Here is a 23,864-nt window from a genome sequence, read left to right as displayed (position 1 = left end):
GGTTATCCCCAAGGACAGGTATATTTGCTATCATTAGTAATATTGAAGATCTGATGATTAAAAACGGTCATGTTAGTGGTACCATCCTCATCAAATTTAACTTAAGAGTCTGGATTCCAGCACTGGAATAAAAGTTGGGTCTGGTGAAAGAAATGGAATTCCTCATCTGAATTCTGAGCATCAGGTGTTTTATCACAGCATATCTGGCTTTGAAGATAGGCTGGACTAGGGAAAGACCTACTCCTGCTCCTATCTTACAGCTTGTTTTACGTAGTTGGCTGATGCACAATGGCTGGTGAACCAAGTCTGGCAGCCTGGTGATCAAAGCCTGCTGAAGCTGTACAAGCAGGATAGATAGAGCGTGCATCTCATCTCCATGCTGAACTTTGTGTTTCTTCTGTGCTGCATGCTCCCCTGACTCTGTTCCCTGTATGGAGGGGAGCAGGCATACCTATTAACTGGCTCCAACTCTGCTGATCAGAGGAAAATGTGTCAGATTTGATGTGAGATAGGATCCCTGTTCTGTGAGACTTGTAGGTGGTGGTGTCCCAAGAGGGAAGTTAGCAGGGAGGACAAGCTTTGTGCTCCTGGGTTAGTGTGGACAGGAGTCAGGGCGTGGAGATCTCCACCTGGATTGCACAGCTGATGTTGGGCCTGTGCAGTTGTGGTTACAACTGGATGAAGTGCTCCAAGAACAAATCCTGAGCCAAATTCGGATCGGTTTGGAGAGGTGAAGATCTTAATCCATAGCCATTCCCTGGGTATTCCCACACTGCTTGACCTCTGTCAGCCATGGCTCTGAGGCCTCCTGAGATGCCACATGGCTGTGTTATGGAGAAGCTGAGCTTCTGTCCAAAACTGAATTTTAATTTGGATGATGATGGGGGCAATATAGGTTACTTCATCCACCTTAGGGGAAAAAAAAAACCCAAACCATTTTTGTCTGATGCTTGAACTCGGTCTGATTTGGGCCAAAAATGCCTCAGGTCGTAGCTTAAATAGACTAGCTGGAATTCTGTGTCCTGCCCCCTGAGCTCTCCAATACCTGAGAGGGAGATAGAATTCCTGTTTAGCTTTTATTGGAAATGGGCACATTTTGAGAAGAGATATTAATTTTACTGTAAAGAAATATTTTATTTTCTATAAATCTGTTAATAGCTTAATAATTCCAAAGTTGCTATGAATATTTTGCTCAATTTTATCCCTGTCGTGATACTAACAATGCTGAATATTTCCGCACATGAAGTGATGCGTTTGGATTTATGGCATTATGTATGGTGAGTTTTGGTAACAGCAGCCTGCCAGTGCCATTGGCTAAAGAATACAGTCTGATCTCTTTAGTATGAGGCTATTGGAAATGTGTGTTTTTCAGTTTGACTGGTTTGGAGTCATTATGTTAGCCTTCCTATTTGTATGCAAAACCATTAGGCCAAAGAGCTCGTTGACATATTTGATTAATGCTGAGTGAACCCTCCTTAGACTGAAGCTGAAATTACTTTAATGGAACCTTAATGGTGTTTGAAAAGTTTTGATTAACTCTTCTTTTGGGGCAGGTTTAGAAGCGCTTGTCAGTATTTTTGAGTAAAACAGAAAAAGAGAAGCTGGAAAATAGCACTTAAAAATCTTACAATGGTTTTTCTTACTTGGCTTACTTTCAACAGAGTAGCTCTTAGAAGACTGACTTTTTTTGTTATGACTACCTAGGACTTTGAGGCATAACAGAAGAACACATCAACTTGCTTCTTGTTGTAACTATGTTTTGTGCAGAATTTGTAGTAAAATATAGAACTTAAAATGAGGAACCATGGGAAATAAAGTTGAAACAGTCTCAGATGACAAATTTAAAGTTTCTTAGCTGTTGCTGAAGTGATCTTGTGTAAATTATTTGGGCCGCATCCTAAGAGATGTTAATGACCTGCTGAGCATCTTCAGTTCCTGTGGCTGCAATCATAGCTGAAGGTGTTGGGGATGGCTTAGACCAGATTGGTCCACCTGAAAAGTAACTGCAGTCATCTTACCTGGAACTCCTTTAGTGTTGCTTTCTTCTGTACTTCTAATTAGTGTAGCCCTTTCCATTTCCATGTAATCCTTTGGAATCCATATCTGACTCTAGGACTACTAGTTCTAAATTATAAACTCTGTAGCCCACAAATTTTTTTTTTTTCATTCTCAGGCTGTAACTTAAATACGGAGTGCATGTCTAAGATGTTGGCAAGGTAAAACTAGTCCCACTGAACTGAACAGAAAAGTTCTCCAGTGTGTCGTTGGGCCCTACTTTCAGGTGAGTTCTGAAATAACCCATGCATGATGCCATTGTGTTAGTGCTCCTGTGTATGAGAAATGTAATCCTTAAAACGGTACCAGAAAGGCAGTGGAAATGAGGTAGGCATGTCAGCTGTATTTTGTTTCCTATAATGCCAGACAGTCAGGACACCATTTACAACTCATCGGGGATCCTCTTGTTGTAGTAATTAATAGGAAATGGAGCCTGGCTGAGTGACCCAACCTGTATGAGAGCGCGAGCTGAAATGCCAAGGATCTCACCTGTGTACCTCAAAGCCTTTATTGCCTAAAACAAATTGTCATCAAACAAAGTCTAGCTGCCCTAAACATGCCTGTCTTATTTTATACAATCTTACTAAAAGCTTTATTAATAGTTCTGAATGGCAGAGTCTGGTTACTTAATTTGGAACTCAGACTGATGGGGCAGAGGTTGCCTGAGTCATCGCACTTACTGGTTTTAAATATAGCCACAGCTTTTGGAGTCCCTCCAGGCTTACAGGAATTATTGAAAATCAATTCTGTATCTTCAGATGACTCTCTTAATTTGTACTCTAAAGATTTTGTTTTAATCAAGAGCTTTCTAAGTCATGATAGGAGAGGGAAAGGATTGTATCAGTCTTGTGGTATCATTAGTCTAGTCTTTTTTGTTTTTTTTCCAAACATAAACTAGGAGCATTTGTGGCTGTTAGATCCTCGTAAGATGACTGTTGACACTCACTAATGTACTATTACTAGTATTCTTCTTACTGTTGTTTGACAGGCTCTTATACCAGAGTTCAGTATGGGATATCTTCTTCTATCTCATATTTCTGACTCTTACCTGTTATTCAGATTTTAATTTCTTCCCTAGTTTCATAAAAATCTGTGTTGAAGTGGAAGCAAAGCAAACTGTAAAAATTAAGTGCTTCCATTTTGCAAGTTCAAATCTCAACTCCTTTTTATATAAGGAATCTTAAGTTATAAAACAAATCATGTTCAAAATTGTGACCTTGAGTTTTTAAACTACTTCCGGAGAGTCCTGGAAGCTGTGGCTGCACTGGTGGTCTCTGCCTGGTAAAGCTTTCCAGGGTGGACCTGAGTCCTGGGCATACTGCACATCCTGGAAGTCAGAAGCTTTTGAACAACTTAGTAGGCAAGCAGTAAATTTGGTCCTCTCAGGCTTGCTTGCTATTAGTTAGTATATCATCAAAACCTACTTTTTACATAGTCTGCTGTCACAGTCTGTTTAGATCTCCCAAAATATACAGGACAATGTACTCTATAAACTTTATTTCATGAGCTCATTGGGTTTGAAAAAACCCACCCGAAAACCATACAAATCAAACGAGGACTCGGTCCCCTTCATACAGGCTGCTCTAACATACGAGTTCTCCAGTTGATTACTTTGTTAATTCACAAATTCACTACATGTTCTCAAGTAACTTATGTGCCTATGAGCAAAACAGTTCCGTAGCTGAGGGGGAGAGTGCTCATCCTTCCTCCTCTGCCACAGTGGGGGCATCCCCTGCACTGTGCTGGGAGCACCAGAGCCTCAGCAGTCTGGCTGCTGCTGGATCTGCTTCAAGAGCTTTTTGGGTAAGCTGGCATGTTTATACCTTCCAGCTGGAAGTTTAGTTGATACATTTCTGTAAGTTAGTGGATTGCAGTTACTATGCAAAGATGCAGGGGACAGCAAGCTGCAGGCGGTAACTGCCACAGAAACACCCTTCCTCTTCCTGTCCCCTGCGTTCTATGCACGTGCTGCTCTGACACAAGGGCACATTTAAGAGTCAAATTCTAAAAATATTTTCCAATCGATATAAATAAATGAGAAGATACTGTACTCTGTTAGAATACTAGGCTTTAATGAAGGTAGTTATTCTGAAAGAGGATTATATTTCATTTCTAGAATAAAAAAATCAGAGCAAAACAATGCTCCATTTTTTAATTTTAATATTAGTGGCATGACTTCGCAGTCTCACAACTGCATTTATTTTTAATAAAATTGCATTAATCTAGCGATATACTGTATAGCAAATAGTGATAGTGGCAAAATGGGAATAGAATAACAAAATTGGAGTCATTGTGATGGACAGTATATATATTAAATTATCTTTTGTCCCCCATGTGTTGGTTTAATTACTCAAGAGCTCTTGCAAGTAGTGCTGTGCAACAGTTAATGAACTATTAAAAAGAAAAAGCCAAAAACAAAGCCAAAACCAAACAACGAAACAGATTTGACCTTGTCTTGCTCTGAGGACTGACTGACTTAAATTAGCTGGTAGTCTCTATGTGTTGTTTGTATGGCACTAAAACCAAACAAATGAAATTTTGATCTGTGCGATTACTTCTTTTAACTAAAAAAGACTTCAAAATAGATACCTCTACAGATACTTTTAAGATTATTCTATTACAAATTTAATTTTCTCACAATGTTAATTTTTACCCCCCGGCCTCCCCCCCAAAAAAATCCACAATGCTTCATTTGCTGTTTCCTGACAGAGTTAAGTGGGCTTTGTGTACCTCAAAATTTGAAGGACTGTTTGTCTTTTTTTTTTTCCTCTAGGTGCATTTTTTAATGAAGCATCACAAATTGTGGGACCAGATTTTAATGGTTCAAATTTGTGTAATTCCTTCAGAGTCAGTGCAAAACTTGGTCCTGCACTGAAACAATACAGAATTTCAAATACTTGAAGTGAAATTATATGACTTGGGTCAGAGCAGTCCAAGAATTGTAGAACCCTCAGCTGAATTACAGCTGAATCTTTCAAACTGGAATAATTGCTTTGGTATTCCTGTACAAAACAGGCATGTAATGGCAAAGCTGCCCAGGAGATTTCTATAGGGAAGCTAAAACAGTCTGTCATTGTGTTTTTTTTTCTTAAAGGCACTAAAATTCTTCTCTCAGTGTGAAGGAACTGATGGAATTAACCTCACCTACAAAACCATCTGAATTGATCTGAGAGTATATTTCAGGTAACATATGATCTATAAAATAGAACATACATTGATTTTAATAGCGTAGGTTTTCTTTTGACAGGCAGTAGAGGACTATCAGTCTCTTCTGCAATGCTTATGTTTACCAAGAACTCGTAACGTATTTTCTAAAACTTCACTAAAATTGAAGCTTCTAGTAGTGTAACTTAAGCCAATAGATACTGATTTTTTTTAAAAAAAGCAAAAAGCAGGGAATTTGAATACGGAGTAGATGGTTAGTATTTTCTTAGAATACAAATGACACATTGAAAAGGACCATATGAATGGGCTGAATGTGTATGAGTGGGATACAGTGGAATGATGTAAAAAAACCCAACCACTTTTAACTGAACACCATAAAGCAAGAAATATTGGAGATCAGACTTTCTTCTTTTATAGTGTACTTGTTTTATGTCCATTACATTTAATTAGAAACAGATGATGAATTGATTTGGTTTAAAGGGGGGCAGATAGGATTTGAAAACAGAATCTTTGCCTTTATCTGTTGTCTCCAAACATAGTTGTTGCACGACTGAGACTGTAATGTGATATTTAATTAATTTTATGTGATATAATTAATTAGTTTAATAATTTAATTATATGTGATGTAATTAACTTTAGATAACTTTGAAAGTTCTGATTCTTTCTGCAGTTTCAAAATAAGTAAATTAAATACCCTAATCACTAAATAACTTAAAAGCTTTATTTTAACTCCAATTTAGATTCCTTTATGTTGGGATTATAGCTTGTCATTTCTTTCAGAGTATCAGCAAAGGAATATTTTTTAGGATTACTAATTTCTTCTTTAGGATAGACATCATCTCAAAAGTACTTTCTTCTGTTCAGTGAAATACTGGAGGGGGGGAAAAAGCATGTATTAGAATAAATTACTGAGAAATGGAGCTTTCGTGGGGTTGCCAGTTACACAGTTGTCATTACCCCTTTCTTAAGGACCTGGTAGATGAATAGGAATTTAATCAACACACTTTTTTTACTTTGAAGAACAAAAAAACCCCCCCAAAACCCAAGCGTAGCCTTTCGAGCAAAGGGTGAGGCGTCAGGAGTCGGGCTAGGCTGATTGCTCATCTTTTAGTGCCACCTTTCTTTCTTCTCCCTGTGTGTGGGCACTCACTGCACAAACAGGAAACTATTTACCTTTTATTTTCTGGCTTATTGCAATGAGCTTGATAAGGTCAGAAAACACTATGGAACAGCAGAGAAAAAAGCAAGACTGGGAATGAAGCTGAGATGGGAGGGACTGGCCTTATTTTTAGTGATCGCAAGTTGCTTAACTCTGCCACTTTCTTTCAAGCGCTCTGTTTCTCCCTGGTACTGTCTATTTGGATGCCATATCCACCTTGTTTATGACTGTACAGCCAATATGCTGCTTATCCTGCAGCCCTTTACTCTGCACAACCTGCACCAAAAGTATGTAGTGGCTGGCCTCCAATTTGGCTTTGGCTGCTGACCTAGAAGAGCTTGTAGGACCTGCGAGTTCATGTCACTCATAACAATAAGAACATTATGCTGGATATTTTGAAACAGTGCTTCCTCAATTGTGGCCTTGATAGAATAACCAGCAGTGTTTCAGTTTAATCTGGTAATTTACTTGCCATTAATCTTGGCTCACTGGTAATTCACCAAGAAACACTATTGAGGAAACTATTGAGAAAAAAGATAAAGGAAGGTGAAGTGTGGTTTGTTGTTTGTTTGTTTTGGGTTTTTTCCCTTAGCTCTTACACTCCTTGCTCCCCAGCAGCTCTTCACTTGCACCCCAGCTCTTCCTATAGCAGTAATGGCTACAGCACACGCAATTTTATGGTTCTCTTGTTACCCCTGAGCTGAAACATTGCCTTTGCCTAAACTCTAAGCTAACCTTAGGTAAGTATGCAAGCAGTACTTTGAAACTCGTGAATTTGGGAGTTCAAAGAAAATGTAATTTTCTGGGGGTGCTGTGCTGTCTTGTATTGCTTAATCAACTGTGATCACCAACTGATGCTTTTTTAGCAAGACAGGAAAATCTATTCTAATGGCTTTTGCTGCACTGATTGTGCTGACTCAGTGATTCAATCTGTAAAGTTAATTGGAGACACACATTAAATTGGGTGGAATTTGAGGGATTTTAGTGTTCTAAGCCTCAGCCCCTCAGGCTTCACACAGAATGGAACACATAATCGGCTTTCAGTAAGCACTAGTTTTCATTAATCATAAACTGTAGGCAAAGTTGGAGCTTGCAAATTTAGGTCTTTTATTGTTGTTTCATGTTAATGACTATTATCTCTTTTTCCTATTGTATATGACTCTCAGCAACTGTGTTAGCACAGATGGCTAAAATCCCTAGCAGAAAAGTGATCAGCATTTGTGAACATGATGCATTCAAAATAAACGACAGAGGAGGAAAAATGCATTGCTTTAGAAATTAGGAAGCAGATTAAACTATAATAGTGCATGTAAACACATCCAGGAAAGTAGTCTGCCGCTTAGTTTTCAACACAACTCTAACTTCAATATATGTAACCTTCTGGTGAATTTATTGATGGGACAGGAAGCAAGTTAAATTAAAAGTGGAGAGCAACTGCTTTAATATCAGTAATTTGGAATGTTCCTTTTTTTAAAGCCTAACAAAATGTGATATAATTGGCGTAGACTAGATAGTACAGTGAAGAAAAAGAAAGGACACACTATTCTACAGATCCTAATTATCACATTTTAACTGAAATGTGACTAAAAGTTACAGCTGTTCACAAGCACTTCCCTTTGATCAACGTGTGTAATGTATTAACTGGAGTTACCAGTAGCCTTAGATTTAAACTCACTATGTACTTTTGACTTCTTAATCTGGAAACAATAGACTAAGAATTGTTCATAAACCCATAGTGGGGATTATGGGTGTACAGCACTTGACTTTATACGGCACATCAGCTGCCACCCTTCTCATGAAGAACTAAGTGACTTGTGCCTAATTTCTGTAAATTATAAGACCTATATTGCAAAGATAATTCCTGAATGAGCAAGTTAAATTATTATAACGTCTCACCTTTTTTTTTTTTTTTTAACTTTGTTAGCAATGGCCTAAGTTAAATGCTAAAACTGAATTCATGCTATAAACTGCGGACTCAATTTAAACGTCATTAAAGCCTAAAGCTAAAACATATTTTTCTTAAAAGTTAGGAGCTTTTTTCCTGTGTACTTTCCATGGTGGTTCCCTTCCCCCTCCACCCCACTTTCTTCAACATGTGCTTATTGCCTGAGTCTTGGTTGGTGTTAGGTGTGGAAATTTGTGTTCATGGTTGTTGGCCTGGAGAAAGCAGGCAGTAAGTAAGCAAGGAGAAACACAGCAAGAAGAGTGGCAGGAAAGCCAGACACTTCCCAAGGGGTGGGAATGAAACCCAGGAGTACAGATTTGTGTTCCTTTAATAAACAGTGATGAAAGTTGTTAGAAGCATTGACTTACCTTTCTTCTAGCATTTATTAGCACTCATCTGTCGTCGTAATAGGTGGAAGGTGGTGCACAGGTATGTTATGGTTGTTAGGTGTGTATATGCCACTCTTTCCACAGACACTTTTGCCTTTTGCTCTGCAGAGAACAAATGGTTGTTTGGTGGTTGAGTCAGCATCCAGTGGTTCATCCTGATGTGAGCCTTCGAGGTTGTGAGATATGATGAGTATAATGCTGTGAATGGTGAGGAGGGGGGATGGTTTCATTTGAAGAGCTGGACTTTGTCATGGACAAATGCTTCAACTCTTACTTGCTTATGTGTGTGTTGATGGGAAAGTTTCTTGCACTTCCCTTTTCACCCTGGCTAATGAGAAACACATCAATAGCTTCACTTTTGTGGGTAAAGAAATTGAGACTTAAGGTTGACTTTAAGAACTAAGAAGTTCTGCCATATTTATCTCAGGCTGTTGAACTACTCTTCTGAATATCCTAAAGGAGATGTGAAGTGCTCTTAAATTTAGGCTTGAGCTTCTCAAAGTTGCATATAAAAATTATTTGATAGCCATGGCTTCTTGTTCTGCCTTTAAATGGGAGATGATACCATGTCTTTATAGGTGAAAGCTGTCTAGAAGGCATTCTTTAGGAACACTATTTTTGCTATTGCTTCCAATGTTTTGTGTATTCCCCCCCCCCCCCAAACTATTGGGGAATCATATTTGAAATGCTCGTACTGTTTTGTACCATTTAGACTATTTTATGTCCAATAAGGTCTAGTCTAGAGGAGATAATTCGACTGATCTTATTCTTGCAGATTTCTGTAAATTGCAGTTCAGGAGCGCTTGATCAGTGACAAGAAAATTACTAACTTTTAAAATGACCTTGAAAACCAAAAGTTTCTAAAGCTTGGCTCCTATTCAGTATTCATCAACATAGTTTCCTGACCCCTTCCCCCTGCCACCCAAAAAAATTATTCTGTAGTAGATGCATTGTTTGTTTTACAGCTACTTCTGAGATTTTTCACAGGACTGTCTTTCTAATCTATTTGGAGGTTTCATACCCCTGAACTACATAAATGCCATGTCACCATGAAAGAGTTAATGGGCATACAAATGATAGAATTAGTATGCCTCTGGGGATTTTGGTAGCATACAGAGTTTTATAGGAAACATTTTTCTAGCAGAGACCACTTTGACCATTTTGCTATTATGTCAGCACTCAAATTCTTCTACTAGTTTAGTAGTGTTTTCCAAGAAACTAAAGAAGAAGAAAATAATTATTAATACAATATTCCTAAATAATGTCTTATAAAATACTGGTTTTAAATAGTCATCCTGTATAACAGAAATTGTTATTTGCCTTTTTTCTCTAACAGGTGTTAAGGTATAGTCCTGCTCTCTTACTTTTAAATAATGACATTGAATTTTATTTTTAATTCAAAGCTGGCACTCTCTTGGCAGCTCGCCACGAGAAATTTTTTTTCCAAAGTGTGTGTGATACAGCTTAATCCTTTCTTCTGGGTACAGAGAGGAAATCTCCAGGATGTGGGACTATTGCAGCAGTATCATACATACATAAGAAGGGCAGTTATGTTTTTTCTTGTTACACTTTTTTTTTTTTTTTTTTTTTTTAATAAAAACCTTTCAAGGCAAGCTTTTCCTTGCTTCATGCCCACAGAGTGCCCTTTCTCTGTGGGGTCACTTTGCTCGAGCAGCTTCTACTGTGTGCAGAGAGGTTCTGCAGACAGGATATGTTTGCGAGTCTAAAGCAATTATTTATTGGCTAAACATGCAGCAGACAGCTAGAAGTAACTTGCTGCTGCGCTAACCATCCCGATGAGACTGTTGGTGAGCTTTTGCCAGACAACCTGTCATCAGTCAGCTGGAAAGTCAGTCTCAGTGTTTCTCGAAACAGGCTGAATCTTGTTGTTGAGATCCCAATTTGATAGTTGTTTTCCCCCCATGTGGTTTTATACCTTCTCATGCTGGTGTTTTTCCTGTTGAATTCAGGAGGTGCTATCGCTGTCTCAGCAGCCTCACCTCTGTCTGTGATTTTTACCTTGTTAACTTGCTTAGTTCTCTCTAGTTTTTCACAAATCTCACAACTTAGCAGTCTTCTCAGGCATCTGAGACGAGGTTGCACTGCAGAGCTGTATCAAGACTAACCCTTGGCTTACAGACACCTTTGCCTCTAGGAGGAGGTTTACAAAAAGTTCTGATAGGGTGAGCTGGAATGCTTGTTTTCAGATATGGAAGAGCTTAACTGCAGCTACTTCCCTTACTGATGTAGGATTTCTCCATAGGTGAGTACTTCTGTAAGTCTGCTCTTCAAAACCTATAGCACTGAACAAATTCTGCTCCCCAAGACACTTGAGCTGTTGTAAGACAACTGTTTTGGTTAAGAAGTTTTAAGTCGGAGCTTTCTCTGAAGTTTTTGTGTGTGGCCTATCATGTAAGAGTTTTTAGAATAGGAATGGCTTATAAACAACTCATTGGGATCAGTCATGCATTTTGATCAATCTTTATTTGCAGTGGTTTGTTCTATGCCAATATTTCTATGACTCTCCCCCACCTCCCACCCCCTAGAAATTCCTCCTTGAAAGTGGAAGGTTAAAAAAAGAGTAGGTATCAAGGTACATGACCTATGATTTGCATAAAACTTTAACCCATACTAAATTGAGGTAAAACATATCCTTATGATCTGAAGACTCATAATTTCAGTTCTTCTAAATTTATCTGGGTATTCTATTTAAGAGAGGTCATGAATTGGAATGTCATATATGATTATTTTATACTTGTGAAAAATGCGTTGCTGCATGTGACACTAATGGTTCACTGTGTAACACTTAATTTTTGTCTTCTGATAATCTTCATTGTCTATTACAATCTCTCTGAATTCAGTTATCAAGCAAATCTGTTTAATTTCTTTGTTAATTGCATACGGCACATACGTAGACGTAGCAAGCTGAATATATAATCTATATATGTGTTCTAAAAACTACGTGGAGCCATTTTTGTGTTCCAGTATCAAGCTGGATTACAAATGAGGGGAAAATAGCTTACTGATTTTTATTTCTTTTTTTTTAATTTTATAGAATGTCTTGACCAGACTTGGAAAACTGTTCTTTTCTAACATTGCAGATTCTTTTTATGGCAATCTTATCAGCCCCCTTAAGTTACTCCTTGGATTTCAAGCCCTTCAGAATAGGATACCTGCTCTTGTTCAGTACTAACACAGAAAAAGATGCTGTTACAACATAGTAAAGCAATGCTTATTCAATGAAAATAAATATGCAGAGTCTGATCTAGAGAGACCATATGTATAATAAATAAAAGTTTATTCAGCAAAATTTAAACGCAGGACTGAAGGATGCAACCTTGACTTGGGCATTCTGGATTGGTCACAGTTATTGTAGCAGTGAAATTCTCCAGATGCTTTTAATGAGGGCTATGAATTCTGTGTTCTCTAATGACATTAATTGTCCAGTACAGAACACAAATAACTTGCCCTCTGAGAGAAGCTTCATGGCTTGTTACAATCTGTGTGAAATATTTTCTGTCACTTACACAACTGTGTTTTTATTTTTTGCCTTGTTTCTTACTGATAATGGTGTATAGCAACATGCAAACACAGCAGATCATGTTAGTGTCTTGATTGCTATGTGCTATGGATATCAAGAAGTTAAGCAAAGATTCATTCACATTAATACTACGTTCTAGTTAAGCAAAGATTCATGCACATTAATACTGCTACGTAGAATTAACATGCATGAATCTTTGCTTAACATTGGTATGGAATTTTTTTCTTGTGTCACTTTACCTGTTCATGGGATACAGTATTTATAGAAATAATTAATGAAATCTATTAGAACGTTCCCTCTCTTATTATGGAATTTGTCACCAAAAATTGTGGTGAAGGACTAGTGGTTCATCAAGACATCTTCTGGCAGCACTGCTTCATTTACTCTTGTGAGAAAGATGCTTTTTTTTTTTTCCCCCTTTTCTTTCATCTTGAAAAAGTTTGGGGTTTGTTTTTTGGTTTTTTTTTTTGTTTTTTTTTTTAATCAAAAGCAAGACAATGGAAGATTAAACTTCATGAACATCCACAAGAGGATGTTTATGCTGCCTTCCACTCTTTTCTCCAATAACTAAGTAATTATGGTACTTAGGTGGGGTATGAGTGAACAATTCAATTCCCACTTTGAAAAAACTGAGACATGGCCTATCTCTGTAGGCACTTAATCGCCTTTTCAGAGTTGATCTACTTCAGGGAGAAAAGCATTTTTTTAATCTCTCCTAATGAAGCTTTGCTAACCCCATGGGTTTCCATAAGAAATGCAAATATCCACTCAGTTGGACAGAATTACATTGATATGATGCACTGATTAGGGAAATGGAGCCCTAGAAGTGGGTCCCTAGCAAGTGGGACCTTAAGATCCAGTCTGTATTCCAGTGGGTGTTTAATACATATCCAGAGGGGAAAAACCTAAACAGATAAAACTTGAGAATACTTCTCACCAGAATATTGTAAGGTATGGAAATCAGAGCATTACTCTTGCAGATGGAAACCCTCAGAGGATGCAAAAGTTTTGGGAATTGCATCTCAAGACCAAGTACTTAACCATAGGGTTATTGATTTTTAAAAAAGGAACACCATTGCTTTATCTGTCTCACTTCATGAATTTTGCATGTTTGTTTTTTTGTGGCTCAAGTCACAAAAAGTTGCAAGTCAACAAAAATGTTTAATAGCAAATATCTTAGCAAAATCTTTTAAAATGGAGATGGTATGAACAAGGCACAGTTAGAAACTACCATTTTGGTGAGCTATATATTTGCAAGTGTATGTGTGAGTAAACTCACTTGCAAATCTTACAGCGAATACTGGTAAAATGAACTCTGTGTAATGCAAGTGACAAACTGTTTCCCATGCCTCTTAATTTATTTAGCTATACATCACTAGGAATTTAGTTTCAAATATCAATGCTGCACATACCCATTGGCTATATAGGTAAAACCAGAAGGCTTTTGTGATTGTGTTGCATCTTATTTTGACTCATTTTGGTTTTTATTTCATCCAGGATCCAGAAGTCTGATTTGCACAGAAATTTTTTTGTTTTGTTTCTGTTTAAACCCTGTATGGATCAGCCCAAGGAAAGTGGGGTTAGTCTTTGTCCCAGAACTTTCGGTTCGATTGCAACTCTGACAAAAATAAAGGAACAAATTATGAGACGCAGTAGTGAAGGAAATTCCTTGTCTACTCATTCTAGATAGTGAGATGGTGAATCTTGCTTGTAGGACTCCCTAATGATTAGGGATGATGGGGAAACTTCAGACTGCTACAGGTGGTAATGCAGCTGCATATTACAACTCTTTAATGGTTGCATTCTCTACAACAGATAATCCTTTTTTCTTTTTGATAGTCAAAAAATACAAGACTTCCTGCATGTTTTTCACATGAGTGGGAGATTTAAGCTTGAGAGTCTACTAGACTGACATACTGCTGACAGAAATAATTTGATGGTGATTTAGTAGAGCAAAATAGCCTAAACCGACAACATGTGAAGAATAAAGTATTTTGAATTGGCAAGCTGCTCAGGAAACTTTAGTTCAGAGGCGGCTGAACAGTCTATTAGAATACAGCTGCCTAATTAAGACTCTCAAGTAGTGAATCTTTGAAATAGGCATCAGTGTGAAGCTGACTGTTCAAGATGCTTTACAGTGCTTTGTAGGTAAAATACTAAGTATACTCAGTCTAGCTGTGTAATCTTAATAAGATGTTTTAAATATTTGGATTTAATAGTGTCATATGGTGGATGTGAAAGGCTGACTTCAAAACTTATGTGACCTCCTCTAAATGATATGACATAGGATATTGTTAAGCCTTTCCTGAAATGGTGTTAAATATGTATTGGTTCCTGTGATAGGCTTAACCCCATGAAGATGAGATGACAAATCAACCGGGTAATTCCAAGTACATATTAACCTTTACTCTTTAAAAAGCTCCCTGAGAAGCTCTTAACAAATTCAGAAGATATGCCTAAACACTATTTAATCGCCGATGTATTAGAGCAGGAAAACACTCTGTATATATTATTTCAGATATTCAGCCAATATATTTTACCCTAGTTTCATGGAATCCAGTCCTTTTTTCACTGCTGACATCTTCTATTTGATCAGTATTATGTAACTACCTGTAGGTGTGCGGGTGTTTTGGTTTTTTGTTTGTCTTTGTTTTTGTGTGTGTGTATCGTGATCCCCCCGCCCCCCAGTAGTGAAGTGTGGTGTGCTTGATGTGGTTCACATAGCTTACTGGATAGATGGCACTTGGCTTAATACATCCTTAGGGATGTGTGTTTCTCTCGGATGCGACATAGCCAGTGGATTTGCTTCTTCAAACACTTCACCAGAAGAGACTATCTTTATGGAGGTTAAGAGAGTTTGTTCTCCATCTCCGCTCATTTGTTGATCTCAGTGTGACAGACCGTGGTTGGAATTCTATGAAGCCATGTGTAGGTCCTGGGCTGTAAGGGTTGGTGTGGTCTGTGTAGGTTACTGAGTGACATTAACTGGATGACACCTCTCTCGGGAAAGATCATTGTTTGTGAAAGTGGCACATCCCTGGAAGAAAAGTTGCATTGCTTATTGTAAGTCCTAGTTAGGAAGGTCTCTTCCATATGTCAGTCTTCATGGTTCCCAAAGTGGCAGATTCCGCTTCATGCAGTGTGTGTGTATCTCTGGTGTTCCCTTCCACATCAGTGCAACAACCTCCACCTCCAGACGAGATGGAATGACAAACAAGCGTTTCTCTCTGGTACGGCCAAAGACGATGGTTTCCTTTCTTTGTAGTTAAGAGCCTGGATAATCATCCATTTTCTTCTAAATAAAGGTGTAAACTCTGCATTGAAAACCAAGTGTATGGTCATTAATGTAATGTGTACCAGCAAGTTGCTAAGAACAAAATGAGAACTGCAGCAGGAGGAAGCATGTGACAATGGCTGCATAGTCTGCACAGGTAAATGGTCAGATTTACTGAGGGGAAAAAATTCAGGATGTATTAATGAGAAAGAAGCTGGCTGGTGGTAGGGACTGCTTGTCCTCTTCCACCAAGATGCAGTCCCTAAGAGAAACAAATAGCATAGCTACACAGAGAAAGCTCTCTGGTGAGGATTTCATCAGCACTTCTGCGAAGTGCTTTAGATTAAGTCAAGACTTCAGCTCTCAAATCTTGTGAGCTAAAGGCAGGTGCAGAATAACGTAGACATCCAGCAGATAAGGTACAATTTTTGCTATTTGTGACAGTTGCAGACAGCTCAATTAGCTACCTTTGCGTTAGACATTAATCATGAAAAAGTCTCTCTCTACTGCAGTAAAGGTATAAGGTGTTCAACAAAACGAACAAAACAAAAGGAATCTGCTTTGCTTGGAAAAGTTTATTTAAATTTTTTGATTAGTCGTTTGGTTTTTTTAATCTAGCATTTTAATGTTTTTAAGTCATACTGACTGGTTAGAAATTCTTTTCTTCTGTGTACACCTGTCTGGCATAAAGCATGCAATCAGAATTTTTCTGATCTTGACTGGACCTAGAGCAGTAGGAGTCAGAAGCATTTTCAGAGGTGTTGAAAGTGCTTGCCCTCTTAGTATTAATTTGCACAAGTATTTCCTGAAAGTTTGAATGGCTGGATAAAGCAGAGGAAAAACATTCTTAACTGAAAGGCAAAATAACTATTTTCAGTAGAAGCAAAAATAGTCTAATCTCATTTTCTCTTTCTTCTCTTCTTGATTGTGATAAACACACAGGGCAAGAGAAATTTAGCTCCATTGTGTATGTACCTATGTAACATCTTAGCAAGTAATGTCACACTTAACAGCAGGATAAAATTCAAAAATCACAGTGACATGAAGAAAAATTTCCAGTCTTCTTCTGGAACTGATGCATATAAAATATGTAAAACAATACAGAAGAATACAACCACATACAATCAAAATGAATTGGATCTACTTCAGAGAATGAATATGGTAAACAGTGTTTGTGGGGTGGGTTGGTTTGTTTTTGTTTGGTTTTTTTGTTGCTGAGCATATGCCAAGTATGGTGGTTTTCTTGAGCTATTGAAGTACTACGTCTGCATAAAAACAATTTTGATTGAGTTAATGACGGAGGAGAATTTTTGCCAGAATTGGGATAGCAGTTTCTTTCTCAAATTACTTATTTTGCAGATTTCTATTGTTGTGTGGCAAATAATCAGTCACACTGAATCTACATGGGCATAAATAATTCTCTGTGCCAAGACATCTTGTTTCCATACAAGGCAGCTGTTTGAAAATTGAAAACCATGAAGATCCCCTTAGCCTATTAGTTAGAGCTTCCAAATACAGTCTGTGGCTACCCTTTAATTAAAGGAGGGAATTGGATCAGGCATATGCATTATGCTAAGTTCCGCCGTAGCTAATAGTTCGCAAATGTCTTCTGTTCCAAGATTACATTTAAAGCCAGAATTCTTATTTAGAGTCTTAAGCACATTACGTACAGAATTAAAAAAGCAAGAAGACGACAGTAAAACCTCATAATGTTAGATTAGCTGTCCTCCGGACGTAACCTTTATATTTGAAATAAATTCATGTTTTGAACAAGTTAGTAGTTTATAGGGAGTTATTTACCTGTCTGTTTCCTAAATACAACAGCTAGGATGGAGTTAAAGGGGACCAAGAGAGCTCTTCGGTGAGATAATTTTCAGCAATCTAAATTAACTTTCACTCCACATTTCCTCAGACTAGGATTTTTGAGTGTATGTCATAGCTTGAAACTGGTGGCAGCACCAAAATTACTACCGTGAAAGCGGGGGAGAATGAAGGACTGTTTGTTTACACCTTAAGGCATGGCTTCACAACCTCCTGTGAGTAATTGTCATTAAGTATGTAAAGTAAATATTCAGATAAAAGAATGATTTAACCATTTCTAGCAGGTACCCATTTTTTTTCCCCAAGTGTGGTTAGCAGCCAGAGGTCACTGTCTGATTGTTTGGGGTTTTTTTTCCTAAAATGGTACGAGTATAAACAGACCTAAAACATTGAGTTAGGGTTTAAAGGCAGCTGAGACTCAAAATATAAATTGTACATATCAGAGAATACATCATTTAGTTCATAAGAATAGGAACAAATAGTTTTCCTACTAGTGTGGTTGCACAGATTCCTTTAAAAGACATGGATGCCCCAAAAAAATTTATGGCTTTTGTGTAGAATGAGAATAAAATCATTTAAATCCCTTTCTCTTCTACCAGATTATTGATTTTTATTTTATAGAGAGCTCTCAAACAATATCCAGTATACCCTGGTGCTTTTGGTTTTTTGTTTGTGATTTATGTAGTCAACTGAAACATAACTTCTAAAAATTGTCAAAATCCGTGTGCAACTCTGTCTTTTGGGAGAGAAAATTAGTAATAGATCTTATGTAATGGCAAAAAAAAAAAAAATTGTAATTGAGCAAGCATCCAACTTGAACTTTCCCCAAGAGGGATACAGCTGCTAGTGCAGTGGTCTGATGTGTCCTCTAATCCTTAAACCAGGATAAATTTTAAATCTGCATCATAATTCTTAAGGTTAGTTGCCATGGTGATTTCTGTCACTGTTTTAGGGGACAAGATTTCTATGGAAACAACTTTTATGTAGTCTTTTGCTCTGTGTATGATTTGTCATCCCCTTCCTAAATAACGTTTCAGTCCATTGGCTGGATTTGACCAAGGTTATCTTGGAGATAATTGGTTTCTGGCAACTTGTTGGGTTGTATCTTACACTTTGTTGTTGTTTGTTTTAAAGGCACAGCTTGTTTTAGGAGGTGGCGAGAGTAAAGACTATAGAGTATACTGGCAAGTTCACACCTTCTTCACCGATTCCTTCATTTAAAGGTGGCAATCTGCCTATACGGTTCTACGGAAGGACAGATGTAAATGGGAAAAGAGCAAAAATACTCTGCTGTGGCTCGCTGTTTGAGCTGCTGTGGTTGTGTGGAGAGTAATTTGGTGCCTAAATGGGCACATTTATAATAGCCTTTGGAATGCAATATTAATGCAGATAATAGGGCAGCTCATGATGCCATTTAAAGCCTTTTTTCCCCCACAAGTGGAATCAGTCTCTTTCCAGAAATGAAGTGTGATTAAAAGAAGAATAAATGATGTGATGGTTGAGAAGGATGGCATGGGGTGGATAACCACAGCAGTGAGAGTAGCATGTTGACTAATCAATTCAGTTCCAATTCACGTCAGTGAAGTCTACTCTGAATGATCAACAGTACTGAACAAGTGTTAGGAGAGCTCTGGAGGCTCTGCAGGAGCAATCATTTAAATTTTTAGCTTGCTTTCTAAATTGACAACAACTAAATCTGCTGATAGGTTAGGATATAATTGGACTATAACAGGGTGTGTGAAAACAGTCTTGACAAAAATCAATTTTTAAGATTTGTATTAGTGATGGCACTATAATGCAATAATTTCTGGCAGTTCTAGTGATTCTATCAGCTGATACTGTCTTCTGATTATGCAGTTCATTAGCCTTGCGATATTTAACTTTGTTTTTAAAGAATTATATTGCCAGGCAAAGCAAGTCTAGAATAGCTTTTCCTTCTTTTATTTTCACTGTGTATTTTTTCAAAATCTTGCAAGTTTGGGACTGAGCAAACAATTTAAGCTTGGTCAAGCAACAACATACAGCCGTACAGTTGTTCGTTTGAAATTGTGAAATGAGAAAATACACATCTGTTCTCTAAGAATGTGTGAAACTGAGAACTGGCACAGTGGTTGAGCTGTATTAGCTCTATGTTGTTGGACTTGACAAAAATGATGTTTCTTTGGCTAAAGCAGCCCGGTTTTTCTGAGTCAGTAATAATACCAGATTTCCTATTGAATTTAATATATGCAATTCAGAAATACTATGTCTCTCTGAATTTTAGATTTGGATGGCCTGACCTGGCGCAGCCTTCCTACATGTAATTTTAACAAAATTGTTTTGTTTATTATATATGTTGGTTTGTGAGGACAAAATTATACGTACTACATATTTCTGACCCTTAATTTTCATCAACTTTCCCTGAAGTCAAAGAGACCGTCACAACTAATGTTGTCTTCCCAGTAATGGTGATGCTCTTCTATGTAGAATTTTGGGAAACACTTTTCCAGGAAAATAGAGGTAAGTCAAGTTGTTATAAGAGAACAAGCCAACCCTTAATTTGTGAACCACAAATTCAAACTGAAATTTTCTATTTGGAATCAGGGAAGATTCACAAAATGGCAAGGAACAATTGAAAATCCTACTAACCAGGAGTCTAGAATAAGGGTATATAGGAAGCTTCATAAGCAGGTCTGTGGCTTTTGTTTTTTTAAAATATATTTTAAGGTCACCAAGGCGAACAGCATACGTGATCTCAATTTGACATGTTGGTTTCACATGGAAGTGGTTGAACTGATTTCAGAGTAGCCACGCTCTTGCTGCTTTTGACAGTTTTATCTAATAGTCGTCCTTAAAGAGCTCTGCCTGGCCAATGCACTAACAGGAGGAGACCTACAAAATATGGGCCTGATAATAATTCCCTCTGGGTTTCATGTTTCATACGATTTGCTTAGGAATTAGCCATTTACTGCAAGTCTCTTTGTCCAGTGATGATTCTAGTCTTCATGCTTACTTTCTCATCAGAAAGTGTGTTAATTATTTGTCATTAAAATGGTGAGTTGAATGTTGAGTTTAAAGACCATTCCTAAAATACTCACATACCATTTTCTCCCACCTTGCCATTTAACTTGTAACACAACATAGTGAAGCTTTACACTCATGGCATGGTTTTTTTGAAGGTCTTGTGAACACATTCTCATCTATGTCAACATTTCTTTCATATCTGTTTCATATGCAAATTTTTGTGTCCAGTGGCTCTTAATTTTTTTTTCAAGTGGCTTTCAGGTTCTTCTCACCAGTGATCAGATTCTGTAAGAGACTTGCAATGTGTTAAGTACAAGGTGATTGCTCTTCAGTTCAACTGGGTTTTTTTCTCACAGATTTTAACAGTAAAAGCCTTGATAGGCTTATTCCAAGTTCTGCCATGTGAGATGTACAGTATAGATTAAATTGTGATAGTGTTGTCTGAAGAACTTCCTTCCTCAACCCTTCTCTTCCACTTAAAAGCCAAGGAAGGGGGAGAGTGGGAGGGGGCTGAGAATTTATACCGCAGGCTTGGTGGTTGCTGGCATATGAAAATGAAGGTCAGAACCCTGAAGTAATTGCCAGCATTAGTGTGATGGCTCATATATAAGCAAAAAAACCAATTTCCTGTGGAAACACCTGTGTCTGGTGTCTGCCTGCCAAACACTTCAAGCCTTTCAACTTTTGAATTTGTTGTCCTATTCAGACAAGATTGACAGAAAATCGAAACCCGAAAAGGAGAATTTGGTAGGCAAATAAAAGAAGGGCTGCATGTGTCCTGTCTCTGACAGACTGCATGAGCTCAGGCTTTCAAACTATAGCTCAATGAAGGGTAGGAAGAGAGACCACAGAGCTGCTACAGTCTCTGGGCAAGCTTGATGTGGAGAGGTTGCATGAGCCTTTAGGCTACAAAAGACGAACTTATAGGAAACCCATGTGCTTACAGAACTACTGCTTTGGTAGGTGACATTGGGGAGATGGAAGTCTAAATAGGAGATTCAGGGTACATGAACTGCTATGTGCCAGTGAAGTGTTCCCCTTCACTCAAGCAAGATGCAATCTTATTGAGCAGTAGACAGCTTTTGAGTGACTGCAAGACTCATTAGCTGTTCTTATTATTCAAGGTGTCTTTTAGGTTGCACATCACCCTGGCAAATGCAGATAATGTTGGAGAGTCAAACTTCTTGCAATCTTTTCTGTTCAGAAGGTTTCACTGTACTCTAGCCATTATAATAGTACTATTGGGTTGACCAAGATACCATGTTTATGTTGCCACTGGCCTTTTAAGCATTTTATTATTGCAAAATGTTTGGGGGACCATTGCAGAGCATAGTTCAAATGGCATGTTCACAAAGTGGATGAAGAGGTAGCATTTTAAGGAACTGTGGAATGAAGTAAATTTAGGCACCAAAGAAACTACTGTTGGAATAAGCTGTTTGCAACTTATATCTATCCTCTTGTAACTTGAAACAGTAGCTGCATATAGATCAGTAGCTCCAAAGAAAGTTGGAAAGCTAGCAGTATCAAAAAATTCATGCATGACTTGCCTTTTTTTTTTTGTGACCATATATCTTTAAAAAAAAAAAAAGTTTCTGATCCGGATTACCTGAGAAGAACTGGAATTCCCACAACACTTGCTGGTACTGTCATGAGTTTTCAGGGAGAAATATGACTGACCTCACGCCCTGGGCAGCTTGGAGTGTCCTAATATCCTTCTGGCTTTTTGTTCACTCCCACTGATATAATCTCATTTAGTTGTTTTTTTCCTTAAGCTTATGTTTATTGTTATGGTTTTGATGACTGTGTTTGTGTTGGCCTTTTCATGAACTGGTGGTATGCTGTTTACTTTTATTTCCTGTTTAATTCCTATCTTTTGAGAGATTATTGCCACAGGTATTCAGCATTGACCAGAGTTAATTGTACATATATTTCATTACTCAATTTTATTTTGAAATAATGTAATTTATTTACAGAAGTAGTGTTGGAGTTCTGTATTGTCATCTTTGGCATATATGGCGGAACTGCGGAGGAGCTTTGGGTGCCTAGACATGAAGATGAAGCCCTGTCTTGGGCATCTTCACCTTCTGATGGTACCTGTGATTGCCCATTGGAGGACAGTTTCATGTATTTGTGTTACATCAGTGTTGCAAGGTACGAGATAAAGAGTTGCTGAGCTTTGTCTCTGTCTAGAAGTGTAAGTGGTCCCGCAACCAGGATTTGTTCTGTTGTACTCTTCTCCTGTTGCTTTCTTTCTGTACATCCAGACATAAAAGGACAGTCTAGATGCTGAATATATTTGGAAAATATAATAAAATACATATGCTTCCTTGTGAAAGTAGCTTTTTGTTCCTTTATGCTAACAGGCAGCATATTACTCATAATGAGTAAATTCAGTGCAAAATGTCATCTTTTCAGAATGTAAAATGAGGAGACTGACTCTGGAGTTAGTGTAGCACCATAACTTGTCAACAAACTCAACAGGGGTGCCAACCACTGTCAGTATAGGTTGTTTTAGATGTAAAGTGTGAGGGAAAAATGCATTCTGAAATTTCATTGTCATCTTTCTCGTAGTAAAGAGAAAGACAGTGAACCCCTACATCTTCCTGTATCCAGTGTGTGGATTTTCTCCTCGAGTCCTTTGTTCTGTCCTTCTCTGGGGTGCTTCTGTTTTATTTTTTTTTAATATCACTCTTCAGGCCCAGCCATCCCATTAAGAAGAAATGATGACAGAGATGCTGGGTGTTGGGGTGACAGAGAGCTCTAAACATCTACTACTTTCAGACTTGCTGAAGAAATTGATTGTTTAACACCCAGAAGCTGTCCAGTGGACAGCCGTCAGGGGCTGTGTAGGCAGGATAGAAATAAAGCTCAGAGGTTGTGGAAAACAATTACTAAATACGGCAAAGAGCTTATCAATCACTTTGATAAAAGGTGTTTGTCAGCCTGTCGTCACCAACATTGTAGGGTTTTGGCTACATTCCTAACTACTATTAGAGGACCAAATAACAGCCAGTGTCCAAAATAACCTCCTACCACCTTCCCTGGAATATGAGGTTCTGACAGTGTGTGTACTTGGCTGCTGTGGTTTGTGCTTTTGTCACCTGAGAATTGAATTTTCACAAATTAAGCCACAGTATCATTTATATACGTTCAGAAACAGAAGCTAGTTCAGAAAGAATAACTGAAATCATAGCAGGCAGATCTTGCTGTAAAAGCAAGACTTTAAAGGTCTGTTTATATTTTCTGTGTATATATGAGGTAAAAGTGGATACTTGTACATTTGTGTGAGCTACTCTGAATAACCTGAGTGAATTCCATATTTAAAATAATGTGATACGATATTCGTACCTATTTGCGTAGTTCCAAATGGAAAGACTCATGCTACATGATCTCTTTAATGCTGCAGTTGTATTGTATGCCAACAATTCAATAAGCATAAGAGAGCAAGTCCTAAAGAGATGAGAACACAATTAAATCTCTTGACTCGCTCATCATCAACAACAGTTATATCA

At 37.8% G+C, this 23,864-nt stretch overlaps 1 long non-coding RNA gene across 1 annotated transcript; it reads left to right on the top strand.

Annotated features, from left to right (window-relative positions):
* The first annotated feature begins 2,182 nt into the window (after positions 1 to 2,182).
* Positions 2,183 to 22,629, top strand: LOC127018706 (uncharacterized). The gene is made up of 3 exons (XR_007766812.1): positions 2,183 to 2,281; positions 5,150 to 5,238; positions 22,326 to 22,629. It is a non-coding gene; the product is annotated as an uncharacterized LOC127018706 (long non-coding RNA).
* The last annotated feature ends 1,235 nt before the right edge of the window (positions 22,630 to 23,864 follow it).

This window comes from Gymnogyps californianus, chromosome 7 (genome assembly GCF_018139145.2).
Source record: "Gymnogyps californianus isolate 813 chromosome 7, ASM1813914v2, whole genome shotgun sequence".
Taxonomy (NCBI): Eukaryota; Metazoa; Chordata; class Aves; order Accipitriformes; family Cathartidae; genus Gymnogyps; species Gymnogyps californianus.
Note: the sequence above shows the minus strand (reverse complement) of the source record. Positions and strands in the feature narration are given on the sequence as shown.